The following is a 15,334-nucleotide window of genomic DNA, read 5'->3' as shown; positions in this document are numbered from 1 at the left end:
GAATTGCTGGATGTTAGATACAAAAGAGATTTTGAGGTTATTTAGCTCTAAGCAAATACACAATTAGCTGAAACAAAATGGGTCAAATCAGAGTACACATCTTTAAATTTAGTAAGAAATAAATTTCAGCATCATTCCATATGCTATTTACCCACTAGTATTTCTCCATGCATATGTGACAGCTTATATGTTTCATCTGGGACATGATTGATTCATGACATTTAAAACAAGAGGTTTTTCATATAGCTCTAATAGTCTTGTCCAGAAATCTCCTTAATAATCATCCTGGGCTTTATAGTATTTTCTGGTTGGTCAACTGCATTCTAGACTTTCCATCTTCCCTTTTTGGAGTACTCCATTGTCCGGAGGGTGCATAAACTCTCAAGGATTAATCAGAAAGGAAGGATAGTAGCAATGTGGATAGCAATGTGGTAGCAATTTGGAGAATGTGGATGTATGAAAATGTCTTTATTTTCATACATTTCACTTAAATTTGACTCTAGAAGGATAATTTCTAAGTAAGGAATAAAAATTCCATTTTCCTTAATACCTTAATAATCTAGAAAACAGATGCTAAGTTAACTAATACATGGAAACTATGGCTAATTGGGGTTGTTCAACCAAGAGTTTCTGCAGCAAAGTGATACAATTAGAGAAAGGAGAAGTATGTGAGGAGTTTCTGGAAAAGAATGTTTGTCCTCTTTCTTCATCTGTTGTTGGAAGCTAGTCTTCTTTTGTCTCTCTGCATGATGACCTGTGCAGAATGAAAGTCTCTGTCCATTTTCCCTGTAGGGAGTTGATATCTTTGATACCAGAGTTGATAGATAAGAAAATACTGGTTTGTGAATGAGAAATTGAATAAGCACAGCCCTCAAAGCTGTCAACCGAGTCATGAGAAAACAAATACTATTTACATGAAACCCAATATAAACTTGTTGCCTGTAATTTACCCAGAAAGAATTCTAAGAATGAATCACATTGTATAGGACATACATATTAATCACTATGTGGTTTGTTTTGTTTTTTATCATTCTAAGAACTACAACCTTAGCAATCCAAATGATCAAAGGGCAAGTAATTTTTCTTTTGAGTGTCTTACAGACTTCCTTTTATACTTGATGTAAGAGTCTGAGCATCGACAATAGCTTTAGTGATTGCCTTTCAAACTGCTACAGTAGCAATAACAGCAATCAAGAAAATGTACACACAATCCATGTAAAATGAAGACAACAATTAAATATCAAGTTAGTGTGTGTTTGTGTTATTGTGATGAATGTGATATGCATGTAAATTTAGAAGAGATGTATAAAGAATTTCCAACTGGTAAGAAAAGTTCAATTTGATGAATTTCAATGGTCATTTTATGATATATTCTTTTTTTAGTATTTGTTGTTTATGGAATAAATATTCTCTTATGCCATGTATAAATGAAAACTCAATATTTTTTAATATTTTTAGAAAAACTTCTCAAATATTTACCTAATTATGTTCCTAAGAGTTTTCAGAGAATCATGAAAATTAGAAAAAGCATTTTAAGGTAGTTTAAGATTCCTAGTTTATTACTCATTTTGGATTCATAAAGTCATTTGATTTAGCCAACTGTCAGATGATTTTAAAAATCAGAGAAAATTCTGTTTTTATGAGTTCACTTCTAATATTATCTTTCTTTAGAATTATAGGAAATGGAAAGACTTGGAAAAAATTATATTAAGTGAAGTAAGCCAGGTGCAAAGAAACATAGGTCCCATGGATTTCCTTATTTGCAATAACTAGTATATGTGTGAGACAAGCAGAAAAGGTCAGATAACATAATGTTAAGTGAAATGAACCCCAAGATAAGGACAAAAGTGTTTTTTTTCTTTCTTGCTATTGTTTCAAACATATTTATAAGGTACCATGTGATTTTTTGTTGCTTTGTATGTCCCTTCCCCATAGTATAACCTCTGTTTTCACTTATTTGATGTTGGGAAAAGGAAGGGAAAAAACAAATTGTTTAAGTAGGGATACAGGTTGACTCATTGCAACAATGAGATGTACATGATGCTATGTCGAAAAACGAACTTTACAATTTAGGCAAGAAGGGAGGAGGAAATGTAGTTGTGGAGATGGGAGAGAAGGGATGGTAAGGGGAAACAAAGGAGGAGGCAACAATGCTGGATAAGAAATATATTCATGGGCTGGGAAGGTGGCTCAGTATTAGAGCGCTTGCATTGAGTGTCTGAGGCCCTGGGTTCGATTCCTTAGCACCACATAAGCAAAAAGAATAAATCTGGAAGTGGCGCCTTGGCTCAAGTGGTAAAGCGCTAGCCTTGAGCTGAAGAGCTGAGGGACAGCGCCCAGGCCCAGAGTTCAGGCCCCACGACTGGACCCTAAAAAAGAAAGAAAGAAAGAAAGAAATGTATTCATTACTTGCTCAATTGATTGTAACCCCTTTGTACATTATTTTCACAATTAAAAACTTATTGTTTTAAAAAAGCAATATAAAAATTATTATACGTCAGTGCTTACATTCATGTTATGTAAGTTTCACTAAAATTTAGGCATCTAATATTATGGCAGAATTAATTCAAACCTATTGAAAATTTCCCAAGTTACACAAATACAAAACAAAAAAAATTCTCAGAAATTGATGTCTGGGCCAACTACCATGCTAAATTAATTACACCTAGATACTGCAAACTTAACTTCAAATGTTACCTGTGGAATGAAAGACATCATGAATGATCGTAGAATGTGTTACCCTAGCCTAGTACTTAGCCACTATTATTTGATTAAAAAAAAAAGGAACACAGGATGGCACTTGCGCAAATTGTCCTTTATCTGACAAAATGCCCAGTTTCTAATAGCACCTAATATATATAGATGAACTGGTATGGAAGGAATTGAAATATATTTTCATACTCTGAAGACAATGTGATTACAAAAAAACTGTGGATAACTCAAAGCAAAGTTTCAAAGTTAGATATGTAAAGGAGAAATTGCAATACCATCTTAGTTTGGTTAATAATTTGTAGGTCAGAAATTGTTATCTGTTAAGGTAAGTGCTTATATAGTAAGCTTAAAGCTAGCTGCCTGTGGCTCATTTCTGTACTCCTAACTATTCACCAGGCTGAGCTCTAAAACCTGAGGTGCAAAACCAGTTCAGGCAGATAAATCCAAGACACTTTTATTTCCAACTAAATAGCAGAACCCCAGAAGCAGAGGTGATTCAAGAGATACATTGCCAGACTGAGCAAAGAAAGGCAAACAAGAACACAAGGCTCTGAGTTTAAGTCACTGTACACACACACACACACACACACACACACACACACACACACACACACACACACACACACACACATACGCATTAACCCACACCTACAAACAAAAGTAAAAGAAAAATGTAAACTTAAAAAATCTGGTGGCTCTACAAAATATTGTATTAATTAGAATACTGCATTATGCCTTATTTTCTAAATCCATTCCTTTTTGTTGTATGGGTTGATTGCATATGTTACCTACTGTAAAAGAACAAGAACGTGCACCTGGTTAAAAAATGGTGTGTTGTGTTTATTGCTGCAAATTAAAGAACAAGAATGTGCACCTGGTTAAAATATGGTGTGTTGGGTTTATTGCTGCATATTTTAGAGACATGCCTACACATGTCCGTAAAATCTCAATATTTTTGATAATATTGGAATTCTATGCCTCCATCAGAAAGAATGGCATTGCCCCATTTTTAAGGAAATGGAAAGTCTTGGAAAAAATTATATTAAGTGAAGTAAGCCAAGCCCAAAGAAACATAGGTCCCATGGTTTCCCTTATTTGCAACATCTAGTATATGTATGAGTCAAGCAGAAAAGGTCAGATAAAGTGATGTTAGGAAAATGAACCCTAAGATATGTATTCAAATGTTTTTTTTTTTCTTTCACGCATTTGTTTCTAACGCATTTATAAGATTATTTCTTTGTTGCTTTGTATGTCCCCCCCCCCCACAGTATAACCCTGCTTTCACTGTATTTAATGTTGGTATAATTTGTGGAGGGAAGGGGAAAAACAAGTTGTTTAAATAAGGATACAGGTGGACCTGTTGCAACAATGAGAAGTACAAGTTGTCACGTTGAAAATGAACTTTACAACTTTGGTGGGCGGGGGGAGGATTGGGTGAGGGGGTGGGGACGGGATGGGAAGGAGAAACAAAGGGGGAGGCTACAATGCTTGATAAGAAATGTACTCATTATCTTGCCCATGTTATTGTAACCCCTCTGTACAGTATTTTCACAATAAAAATAAATAAAAATTAAAAAAAGAAAAAGTTTTCAAATATCAGTTCTCAGTAAGAATGGTAAGAACACATAAACATAAAGATAAAAGGTTAAAGAACAATCTTTATTGAACTGAGATGATTTATTCTTACTGTTAAAAAATAACATTTGGAAATAGTATATCTGAGAATATTCCTAGATAGATAGATAGATAGATAGATAGATAGATAGATAGATAGATAGATAGATAGATTAATTGATTGATTGATAGATAGATTATGTATGTTTTAAAATATATAGCCTATAGAGTATGTGGGTGTATATATGTTATAGAATGTGTATCCTATAGAATGAACACACACACACACACATCTACAGGACAAAAGTCTGCAGGAAAATCTCCTTCATATCACCATAAGATTACCATTGCCCTTACTATGCACTTCATTTCTTATTGTGTTGATTTCACATAATTTAAAATCAAATAGGATATACATATTCAAAACATTTTATTAAAATATGAACTTTTAAACTGATGAATACCAATGCCATTGCTATTCTTACTATTGCTAGTGAAAGTAATATTGATAAAGATGACTATAGCAATAATATTATCTTGTTACAGTGTTAAGGTGTAATAAGCATTCTGCTAAGATATTCATGCACTTAATCACTTAATTGTGAAATTGTAATTCATGTTGCTATTTAAAATTAAACAAGTATTTTCTTGGCTTGTTTAAAAGCTCAGAATCCAATTGAATAGATTAATATGTATAGATTTTCATCATTATTATAAATAGTCCCCTTCAATTAGGTCATCAAGTGACAGATTTTCAAACTGTACTTTAATGAGTCTTTTCTCTCCAATATCTCTTAATCTGAGTAATAAAATAAGTACTTATAATAAATATAGAATCAATTATATAAGTTATGCTTTTCCAAAAACCTAAAACTATTATAAAAGCTATTTGAGATACCTCACAGTTGAAATAAATAGAATATCCTTTTTCCTAAAAAGTATACATATGTTTTTTATACCAGATTCTTTACACTCTTTTCATCTTCTTTTTAAACTTAATAGTGTAATAGACAGGTGCTTATGTTTTAATAAAAATAATGTTATATGTTAATAATATTAAGCCTTGGTTGTTCCAATAATGTTTCACCATGTTGTGCAAACCATTTAATTTTTCATAAGACCTCTGAAAAATGGATGCACTCCTCAACTTTACCGAAAATGCTCACGAAGCATGTGAAGAAAAACACCTGTGTCGGTAGGCACTGCAGACTAGCCCGGTGGGTCATGTGGATAGCTGTAGGCCAGGTGGATAGCTGTAGGCCAGGACATGTTCTGAAAGCATAGAATGGTAAAGATGGTGGAATGCATCTGAGCCCAACATATGAAAATACCTTGTGATAGTCATAGTCAGTTACACCTCACTACCCAAGTAACTGAGCAGAATACTGGCATGCTTTCCAAAAACTTGATATCTGTATGAGGTCATACAAGCAGTCAATGAATGAGATGTTCAACAATGATTAATTACAAATTTAACATCAATAACCTAATAAAGTTAGTGCTCAGTTCCTTCACTACTTCCTACTATTTAGGGTCTAATATAATGTACAGAATGAGAAAAATAATGCAGGTAATAAAAGAGATAGCTTTCACCTTTCAATTTACAAAGAATTTATTAATTTCAGGATAGTAAGTCAGGTAGCCTCTAGAAGGTATATAATCACATTGTCTCTATCTAAAGGTGAGTTACATGTTATGGAAACAGATATGAAATAAGAGTGTCAGAGCAGAGTGAAAAAATGGTGATCTGTGATCATTGAATGAACATATCACTACAAATCTTAAACTAGAAATACTAGTGCATCAGCTGAATTTTACTTTAAATGAAAATGTTCCTAGGCACTGGTGGCTCACTACTCGGGATGCTGACATCTGGGCATGGAGGTTTGAAACCAGTCAGTAAGACAAAACCAAGGGATGTTTATTCAACTAACCAGCATAAAACCATAAGTGAAGGTAAGGTTCAAGTGGTAGGGTGTTAACTGTTACAAAAAATACAGCCCTGAGTTCAAACCCTAGTACTAGGACAAAAATAATAACTAAAACATAAATATTATAGCAACAGTTAAAATATTTTGACATATTTTCTTTCTGTAAATTAATCTGAGGAACTGGGTACTGTCCCTTTGCTCAAGGCTGGCACTCAATCACTTAAACTACAGTGCCACTTCTGCATTTTGGAGCTGTCACTCTGATTTGTCTGCTCAGGCTGGATTTGACCATGATCCTCAGCTCTCAGCTTGCTGAAGAGTTTGGATTACATGTAAAAGGCACTGGCATCTAGCACACATTTTTTATTTTGACAGATGTTCAATTAAGAAATTCTTATTTCAGTTCTCTTGACATATTGTTGGGGTTGTCTTTACTTTTTTGTATTTTTACTTAACATTAATATTCTTTTCTGGGAGAAAATATCTTCATCAGTTTCAGTGAACTATAGGCATCAGTCCATTTTTTTTAAAAGTCTCCAGACTATATGCTTTATTTCAACCTCTATCACTCTCCCCAAAATTTTTAGCCTTCTTTGAAGTTAGAAGAACTAGCAGAACAGATTTGTAAATCATCTCTCTCCAACTGTCTTCCTTGTTTGGGCCCCTCGATGATTTCTCTACGTGAAATTGTCTTTCATCTTTTATTTTTTTCAGGTAAAAAGTTTACATGGAGGTTTTCTACAAATGAATCCAGCTAAAAATCTAAGCTCGGAAAGAAAGCCTGGCATCTTTTTGAACGAGGCTGGTGGGGGATAGCTAATCAGTTGCACAACCCACCACTTGAACAAGGGGCAGGTGCCAATTAAAAAGAAGCCATGCAGGTAGTAAGCAGTTAAGCAAGAAGGCATCTGTTCTTCTGTTCTGTGCCAAAGGGTATAGCCTGTCAACGAGGCATGTGAGATACAACTCTGGCCTCTCTTTTCACGGATTACCAAGGGGATCTGGGGCAAGAACTAAACACATGTGGTCAAATTTGCTGGGTGCCTTGGATTTTTATTTCATGAATGAAACCGAACTGAACTGGTCTGAATTCACTCCCTTAGGACTGTTGGCAGCTTATCTAGCTAGTCATTGTTTTCCCTTCCTTTTTCATTAGAGTACCACTTCAGTGGGAAAAATGATAGATTATTTCTTTCGGTTTAGAATATAATGGATAAAAATGGCTTCGACTTTTTCATAGTGATTTGACATTTTCTAAAGCCTCAAATAAAGCATAGGCAGTGTTGGAGTCTTGCAATAAGTCAACGAAGATGAGAATATCTTGAAGTAGTATAAATGTGTGAATTATTTCCTTATCTAAGCATTATTTGTTTTTTCCTTACATAAATAATATGCGTGATTCTAAGTATGCATAACTGTTATTGTCAGCCATGTTGGAATTTAGGATACTAGATATTTCCTTTCAGTAAAATCAATTCTTAATACACTGATGACATGATAAGGAATTTTGTGTGCAGAAGTTACCATTCTTCCTGCTTTTCAGTGTTAACTTTCCCTGGATTTTGACCCTCAAGCAGTAGGATTTATTAAATGTTTTCAATGACTTTTCTATTGACAACACCAAAATTACTAAATAAAATATTTGTAAACAGAGGACTGATCTACAAAGGAAAGAAAAAAGCCAGCAAGTTTAAACACGGGTGGGTAAGAAGCAAGCATGTTTTAAAGATATATTAATTATATACGGTCAGGTAGTCCATAGGCCTCATAGTATTCCATAAGGTGCACTCATAGCAGGATTTAATAAAATTAGGATATGTTAAAGGAAGAAGAAGTTGAGGCAAACATTAGAAATGCTCAACACTCACAAACACAGCTACTACAGAGGTTGCAAAGCTCATAATTTAACTTTAGATTATTAAGCACTACACAGAATATCCACATCTCAGGAAGCTCTTTGACTTCTCAGAAGAATCTTTACACTTGTCTGTTAATGTAGCCAAAGTGACTCTGCATTATTCTACTCAATATAAATATCCAGAGAGCTAAAGAGCAATCAAATGGAAACTAAACCTGTCAGTTTTGTATATGTTGTGCTTATTAACTAATGCAAAACTGCCTTCTGGTTTGTCTCAAATCCTAGTCCATGAAATGAGTCACTAGTTAGTACAATATATAAAGTTAGGGTCAAAAGTCCCTCCAGTTCTCAGACAACTCTAGAAATATCCACAGGGTCGAAACAGAAAAGTTGACATTTTAATTTAATACATACAGAAAATATACATTTTTTGAGGGCATACTGGAATTGAATCTTTAAGGAGAAAGTGAATATTGTAGAACTGAGGAGAAAACATCTTCATGGCTATGCTAATACATTCCTAATAGAATAAATGAATACAAAACTTCCTTTATGAAATTGTAGGCAGATTAAGACAAAGGTTTTGTAACAAATTAGGGAGAAAATATTGACTGTAAGGGTTAGGAAAGACAGCAGATTGGGTAGTTTGCCTTTGCTGTAACCAAAACACCTGACAAGATCTGCCAAAATTAGAAAAGATTACACTTCAAAGGTATGTCTGTCAGTTATGGATTTCCTCTCGCTAGGTCTCTCTTGAAAACACCACCACTTAGAAAAGTCTCCACCACCTCTGAAATTCTAAATCACCTCCAAAATTCTCTAATACAGCAATACGACCCCCAACTGTAATATCCCATTAACTTATGAAACTATCAATGAAAAAAAAATCCAGAGATGGAGTCAGAGTCATCACAATCATACCGCCGCCTAACGTTTTCATCTTCAAACACTACTTCATTGAAAGAAATACCTGCTGCATCTGAGAGTTGGGGAGATATTTCAGATCCCAGCCCTAATATTCAATGCGTCATAACCATAGTGGAAGCAAAAATAACCCTAGAAAAAAATTAATAGACCAAGAATAAAACACCTAATTAGGACTTGTCTAACAACAAAACTATCTTTGACGAAAGATGTCAAATGTTGAGATTTAGATGGAAACTCTGCATAAGACAAAGGACAAGGAAGGAACTAATACAAGGCAAAACTCCAAGACAATATTTTGGAAATGATTAGTACAATGTGGGGGGAGTGAGTAGAGGGGCAGAAAAGTGGGAGAATAATGAGGGAGGGGGTAACAAGTTCAATAAGAAATGTACTCACTATCTTACTTATGTAACTCTAACCCCTTTATACATGACCCTGACAATACGTTTTTTAAATAGAAATACTAAAGAAGACAGAGAAAAGTGAGTCTTAGAAAGGTTGAAATATAAGAATGATTATTGAATATAACAATGTATATGTGTTCATTCAAATATATTTATCATATTTAGTATTAAATAACTGAGGTGAAATACAGAGTAATAATGTATTTTTAAGTGGAGGAAACTTGAAATTAGTTTCAGGGATTTCACAGAGTCCTTTGTCTTGTTAATGAGCTCTGGATGGAGATATACAAATGTATGCTCTTTGATCAAAAGATTTCACAATAAACTTGTAGCAGAAAGCTATAATCCTAGCTACTCTGGAGATTGAGATTTGGAGATGACGGTTTGAAGAGAGAATGGGCACAATTAACCCACAAATGTCAGAAGTGGAGGTGAAGTTCAAATGGTAGTGAGCCAGCCATGTGCATAAATGTCAAGTGAGAGTTTGAGGCCTTGAGTTCAAGCTACAGGATTGGTGTGGTGTGTGTGCATGCACACACACACACACACACACACACACACACACACACACATACACACTCCAAAACAAAACACACAAAAAACATGTAGAAACATAGAGAGAATATATATTGTGATGTGGCAGTCAATCAGAAATGTAATAGCGTTCTTGGGTTTTTGCTGAACATTATTTCTTTTCTCTATTACAATGTAAAAATTTTTCTTATTGCCGGCGTTGTTGGCTCACGCCTGCAATCTAGCTACTCAGGAGTCTGAAATCTGAGGATCGCAGTTCAAAACCAGCCTGAGTAGGAAACTCTGTGAGACTCTTATCTCCCATAAACCACTCAGAAAACTGGAAGTGGTGCTGTGGCTCAAGTGGTAGAGCACTCACCTTGAGTGAAGAATTGAGCGATAGCACCCAGGCCCAGAGTTCAAGCCTCTTGACAGACAAAAAAACAAAAACAAAAATAATCATTGCTTATTATACTTAATCAAATACAACCAAAAGCCTATAGAGTTAATGTTTACAGAAATAAAATGATAATTCTGTTCCAATAGACATTTCATTCCTCTCTTATATAGACAAAGAATTTTACACTTACAAGTCTACGAGGAGGCAATATATTTCTTTACATTTCACTTCAGTGGCAATGATTTGACATTTATGTACTTTTTCAGACTTAGGTGTTACTTGGAAAGGAAAAGTAAGCTCTCCTAAATGACTTCAAAGAAGTTAGATACCAAAATGGCATCTAAGAGGATGAATGGAGGCATGTGTGGACAGGTGTGTGGAGGAGGTGGATGAGATTAGGGAGGAAAGAAGAGGAAATAGAAACCATTTTGCCTGAGAGACAAATTCTTTTCAAATGTTGGCCTGCAGATGACTAGACTTTAAAACTGAACCTCAAAGAAATGTATGCTAGATGTTTACGAAGAAATCTTGTTCTGATATCCAAGTGGAATCTTTGTATTTGCCCAGAAGTACAGGCAGTCTATTAATGCTCTTATGCAAAATTAAATAATATTTCCCACCTTTTTATTTTTCTTAGCAGGTAATGTCATATGCCACATGAGTTGCAGGAGCATAGATGATTACTTTTGCATATTGCAAACTGTTAAAAACATCCTTGGTGTGCCATATCTACAATAACTCTGATAGTGCTGCCACCACCTATTATTAATTTACCTTTCAAAAAAGACAAAGACACTACAGATACTAAATACAAAGCTGAAGTGACAGAGTTCTTTTCACAACCTAAATAAATATATCACTGTCATTTAGTAATCTTCTGCGTTCACATGGAATTTTTCCAGCACTGTTAAAGAAGGATGAAAATGGAGAGACAGCTCATTGATTTCCCATGCATATATCCATACCACTTTAATATTGCACATAAAAGGTCAAGCATAAAATTATTTGCCTGGAGTCGCTGTCCTTGGAGATTTAAATTAACATAGAAGGAGAGTACCACGAGGGGGAAAAGTTAATTTTATCTTAATTGGATTAAGCCAGGTAACATCTACAATGAGGGAATGAGGTTACAGAAGACTATAAACTGCTGGGTTGACAGAAAAGGATTAATTCATGAGCCAGCATCAGGTTGTTGACTAATAACGTATTGATCAGATCTATAAAATATGCAGAATGTCTGTCAGGAGGCGAGACATTTTTGAATTGAAGGTTGCTAGCCTCTGCATGATCAAAGTTAGATTAATATTATTAAGAAGCTTTGAGCAAGCTACATATTACCTTAGCAACCACCGAAATTCTCTGCAAATTGCTTGGATTGACTGTCCTAAGCAACTGCAGTACTTGTTGGTGAGAGGGAAAAGACTGATTTGTGTAGCTGCTGCTCCCCCCTTCCTTCCCCCTTCCTCTTTTAATGGGTTCCAACAGACATATTGAACCAGTAGAGTTTAATCCCAGTGGAGCCTGCAGGTGGTATTGTCCTTGCATGGAGGAGTTATTAAATTCTTAAGGTCACCATAAAAAGGTTGTATTAAATTGAGTTAATAAAAACATTGAACAATGGTTTGCAAAGAGCAAAGATGTCAAAGTGTGGGGAGCTGGAATGTTTCTCATGATCATAGACAAGAAGAATAATTTATACCCATCAAAGTGTAAAGAAGATAAAAAATTTGTAATCTTCAATAAAATGTGAGCTTTTCCCCCCTAGCTAATACACATGTGTATATACAAACAGTCAGATAGTACATTCATTTCTTTGGATTTTTTCAGTTGAAATGGACTTAGATTGGTTAAAACACAAGGTCCCTGGGAAATAACATTCTGACAATAAAAACATAGAAGTTATGGAATATTAGTCAATTTTTGCATGTGTGAAAGCTGATTCTTTTCCTTTTTACTTTTTTCTGAATTATCTTCAAGTAATTGTGCAATGGGGTTTCAGCTCAACAAAAGAAATGTTGGTGCTTGATTTAGAATCACTGTGGCATTTTATTTGGAATTCTCTGCTCTCCCAGTAATCCCTCCACTCACACTGGAACTAGTTTTACTTTCCTGTCATTCTCTCTTTTCTTTCTCTTTCTTTGTCTAGTGCATATTATGTCCACTAAGGGATTTCACTATGGTAATTTAGATGTGCATATATTATATTTTGCCCAGAATATCTCTCTCCATTTCATTTTCTTTCCACACTCTCTCAATCCCCTTTTAATCAACAGGTTTCCCTGAGATTCCTTAGACTGCCTTCACACATGTACTGACATCTGTTTTTCTAAAGAAATAGTCTATTGAACATCACTTTATATTTTAAAGAATTTTTGGACAGGTAAAAACAGTACTGAATTTGAAACCATTTCTCAGAGATGTACAACATCTAATCAAAATATTTATCTGCTTATGGTAGATATAGTTCCTATATAAAAGTGAGAATAGGAAAATTGAAGTTTGTTTTTCTTTTAAAATAAAGAAAATAAAAATGTAAATATGTTATCTATTTTATCAATCTCTGTGTGTATATCTATCTATCTACCTACCTACCTACCTATCTTTCGATCTGTTTATCTGATAAATCACCTCCTTCTTGTAGAATGGTGACATAAACTCCCATAAGAGGGGTGGCATTTAAAAATGGAACTTCACAGGTTCGAATATATAATCTTATTTGAACAGTATGCCTGGAAAGTACAATCTCAAAAATTTGCTAAACCTCTAGTAACAAGGATGTTACCATTTTTTGTTTTTTTTAAAGCACTTTATATTCTCATCTTTCCTTTGCCTGTATAATTTTCAGCATGATTTAGTATCATTGACTGAGTGAATTGTACATAATCTAAGTATACACTTATAACTAGAGGTTGCCTCCTTGTGTAATAATGCTTGTTACACTAAGGTGTACTGTAGTTGGCATGACAGGGACGATGTGGAACCTTATTGTTATCATTAGAAGTTAGATTTATAGTCCTGTCAGACATAACTTCATATGAGAATGTCACCACTAGAAGGAAGCAGTGAAGCCAACACCTCGTGGTTCACACCTATAAGTTCTAGGGAATTCCTTGTGTCAATTAATAGTGGGCAGCATTGGTATCAGCTGTGGTGGGAAAGTTAGAAGTTTGTGGTCTCTGTCAGTCAGGGCATAAAGACAGACCGTAACTCAAGAATAATTAGAGCAAACTAGGATGAGGGGTTGTTGTTCAGTGGCAGAACATCAGCTTAAAAGCATGAGACTCTGAATTCAAACCCCACTACTGACACAACAAAAATATATTTTAATAAACAAAAAAGGGAAACTGGAAACAGCAACAAACCTATAAATGAATCATTAGCAATGTACAGTAATTTATTTTGAGGAGTATAAGAGAGAGATTCACTTACAGTACTCCTTTCATAAAAGAAACCAAGATAAAAGTTTTCCAAGGCCAATTTTCAGATTCCCAAAGGCAGATGAGAAGTCCAGAGGATTGCAGATGCCAAGAAATCACCAGCCCAATGGTAAAGCGAATTTGTAGTCAAATACTAGGATACATTTAAGGTTTGAAATTTGAAGTAGGAAGAAGGAAGAAGTAATAATTTAATTATCTGCTATTTCAGCAGAAGGAAAGAGCAAAGATCAGTTGGTAGAGCTCTATTCAGAGTGAAAGCATCCGCTACTTAGAGTCCCAGTCTTGGACTAGAGAGTAGGGTAGAAAGAGGAAAGAGAGAGAGAGATGGGGGCAGAGGGGGAGAGGGAAAGTGGAAGAGAATGAGAGAGCAAGAGAAGAGAGAGAAGGGAAGGAAAGAAAAGGAGAGGAAGGAAGAGAAAAGGTGACGAAGGAAAAGAAAAAGAAATGAAAGGAAGGAAAAGAAAAAGAAACGAAAAGGAAAAGAACAGAAAAATATTTAGTTAAGTCCCTTCCTTCATTGTTGGACATTGAAGCCACTTTGTGAGGAAATCTGTTTTCATTTATATCAGTGAAGATAATTCCAACCTAAATTTTTAATTGGGAATAAATGCATTTGGAGATGTATATTATATTTCTTCTTCTTCTTCTTCTAAGCAACTTAATCTTAAACTGTATGAAAAAAATACAGGGAGAATGAACCAGAATAATTTAAACAAACATTCTTTAAATAGAAACAGTGCAGCATCTTACCCTGAATAGCAGTAACAAAGTATCTTAGACTAGGGGATTCAGAAACAAAAGAAATATATCCTCACGGAATTTCCTGCCTGGGCTGGCTTTGAACCACGATCCTCCCTTCTCAGCCTCCTGAGTTGCTAGGATTACAGGTGTGAGCCACCAGCGCCCAGCTCATATAACTTCTTGAAACATAACTCATCAGGCTAAAGATGTGAAAAATTAGAATAAATAATATTTTATCATTTTAAGATATTCTCTTTAAAGATTTGTTTTTAAATGATATGTGATGATTATTATAAAACCTAAATAATTGATTTCTGAGTTACAAAAATGATAAATTATAATCAAGTAATGATCAAGAAATTGAACTAAAAGCTATCATACAACTGGCTTTCTCAAAGGTTACAAAGAATTTAAATTTTCTCAAATCTTTGAGTATTTTCAAAATACCATTGTGAGTTTAAGTTTATTGGATTATTGATTTTTGGGGTAAAACAAAACGGAGAAATCAATTTGTAGGTCTTTCTTATTTGCAGGGGGAAGATAGCTCATGGGGCTTGAACTAGGAACCTGGTGCTCACTCTGAGCTTTGTTGATTAAGGCTAGTGTTCTAGCACTTTGAGCCCAACTCCACTTCCAGTTTTTTTTTTTTCTGATTGTTAATTAGAGATAATAGTCTTATGTACTTAACTGCCCAGGCTGGCTTTGAACTGCAATCCACAGATTTTAGCATCCTGAGTAGCAAGGATTACAGGAACGAACCACCAGCACCTGACAGCTGCAGATTTAACATACAATGT

The sequence above is a fragment of the Dipodomys spectabilis genome, unplaced genomic scaffold, assembly GCF_019054845.1.
Source record: "Dipodomys spectabilis isolate Male_0828 unplaced genomic scaffold, ASM1905484v1 ptg000415l, whole genome shotgun sequence".
Taxonomy (NCBI): domain Eukaryota; kingdom Metazoa; phylum Chordata; class Mammalia; order Rodentia; family Heteromyidae; genus Dipodomys; species Dipodomys spectabilis.
This window is presented reverse-complemented; position numbering follows the sequence as displayed.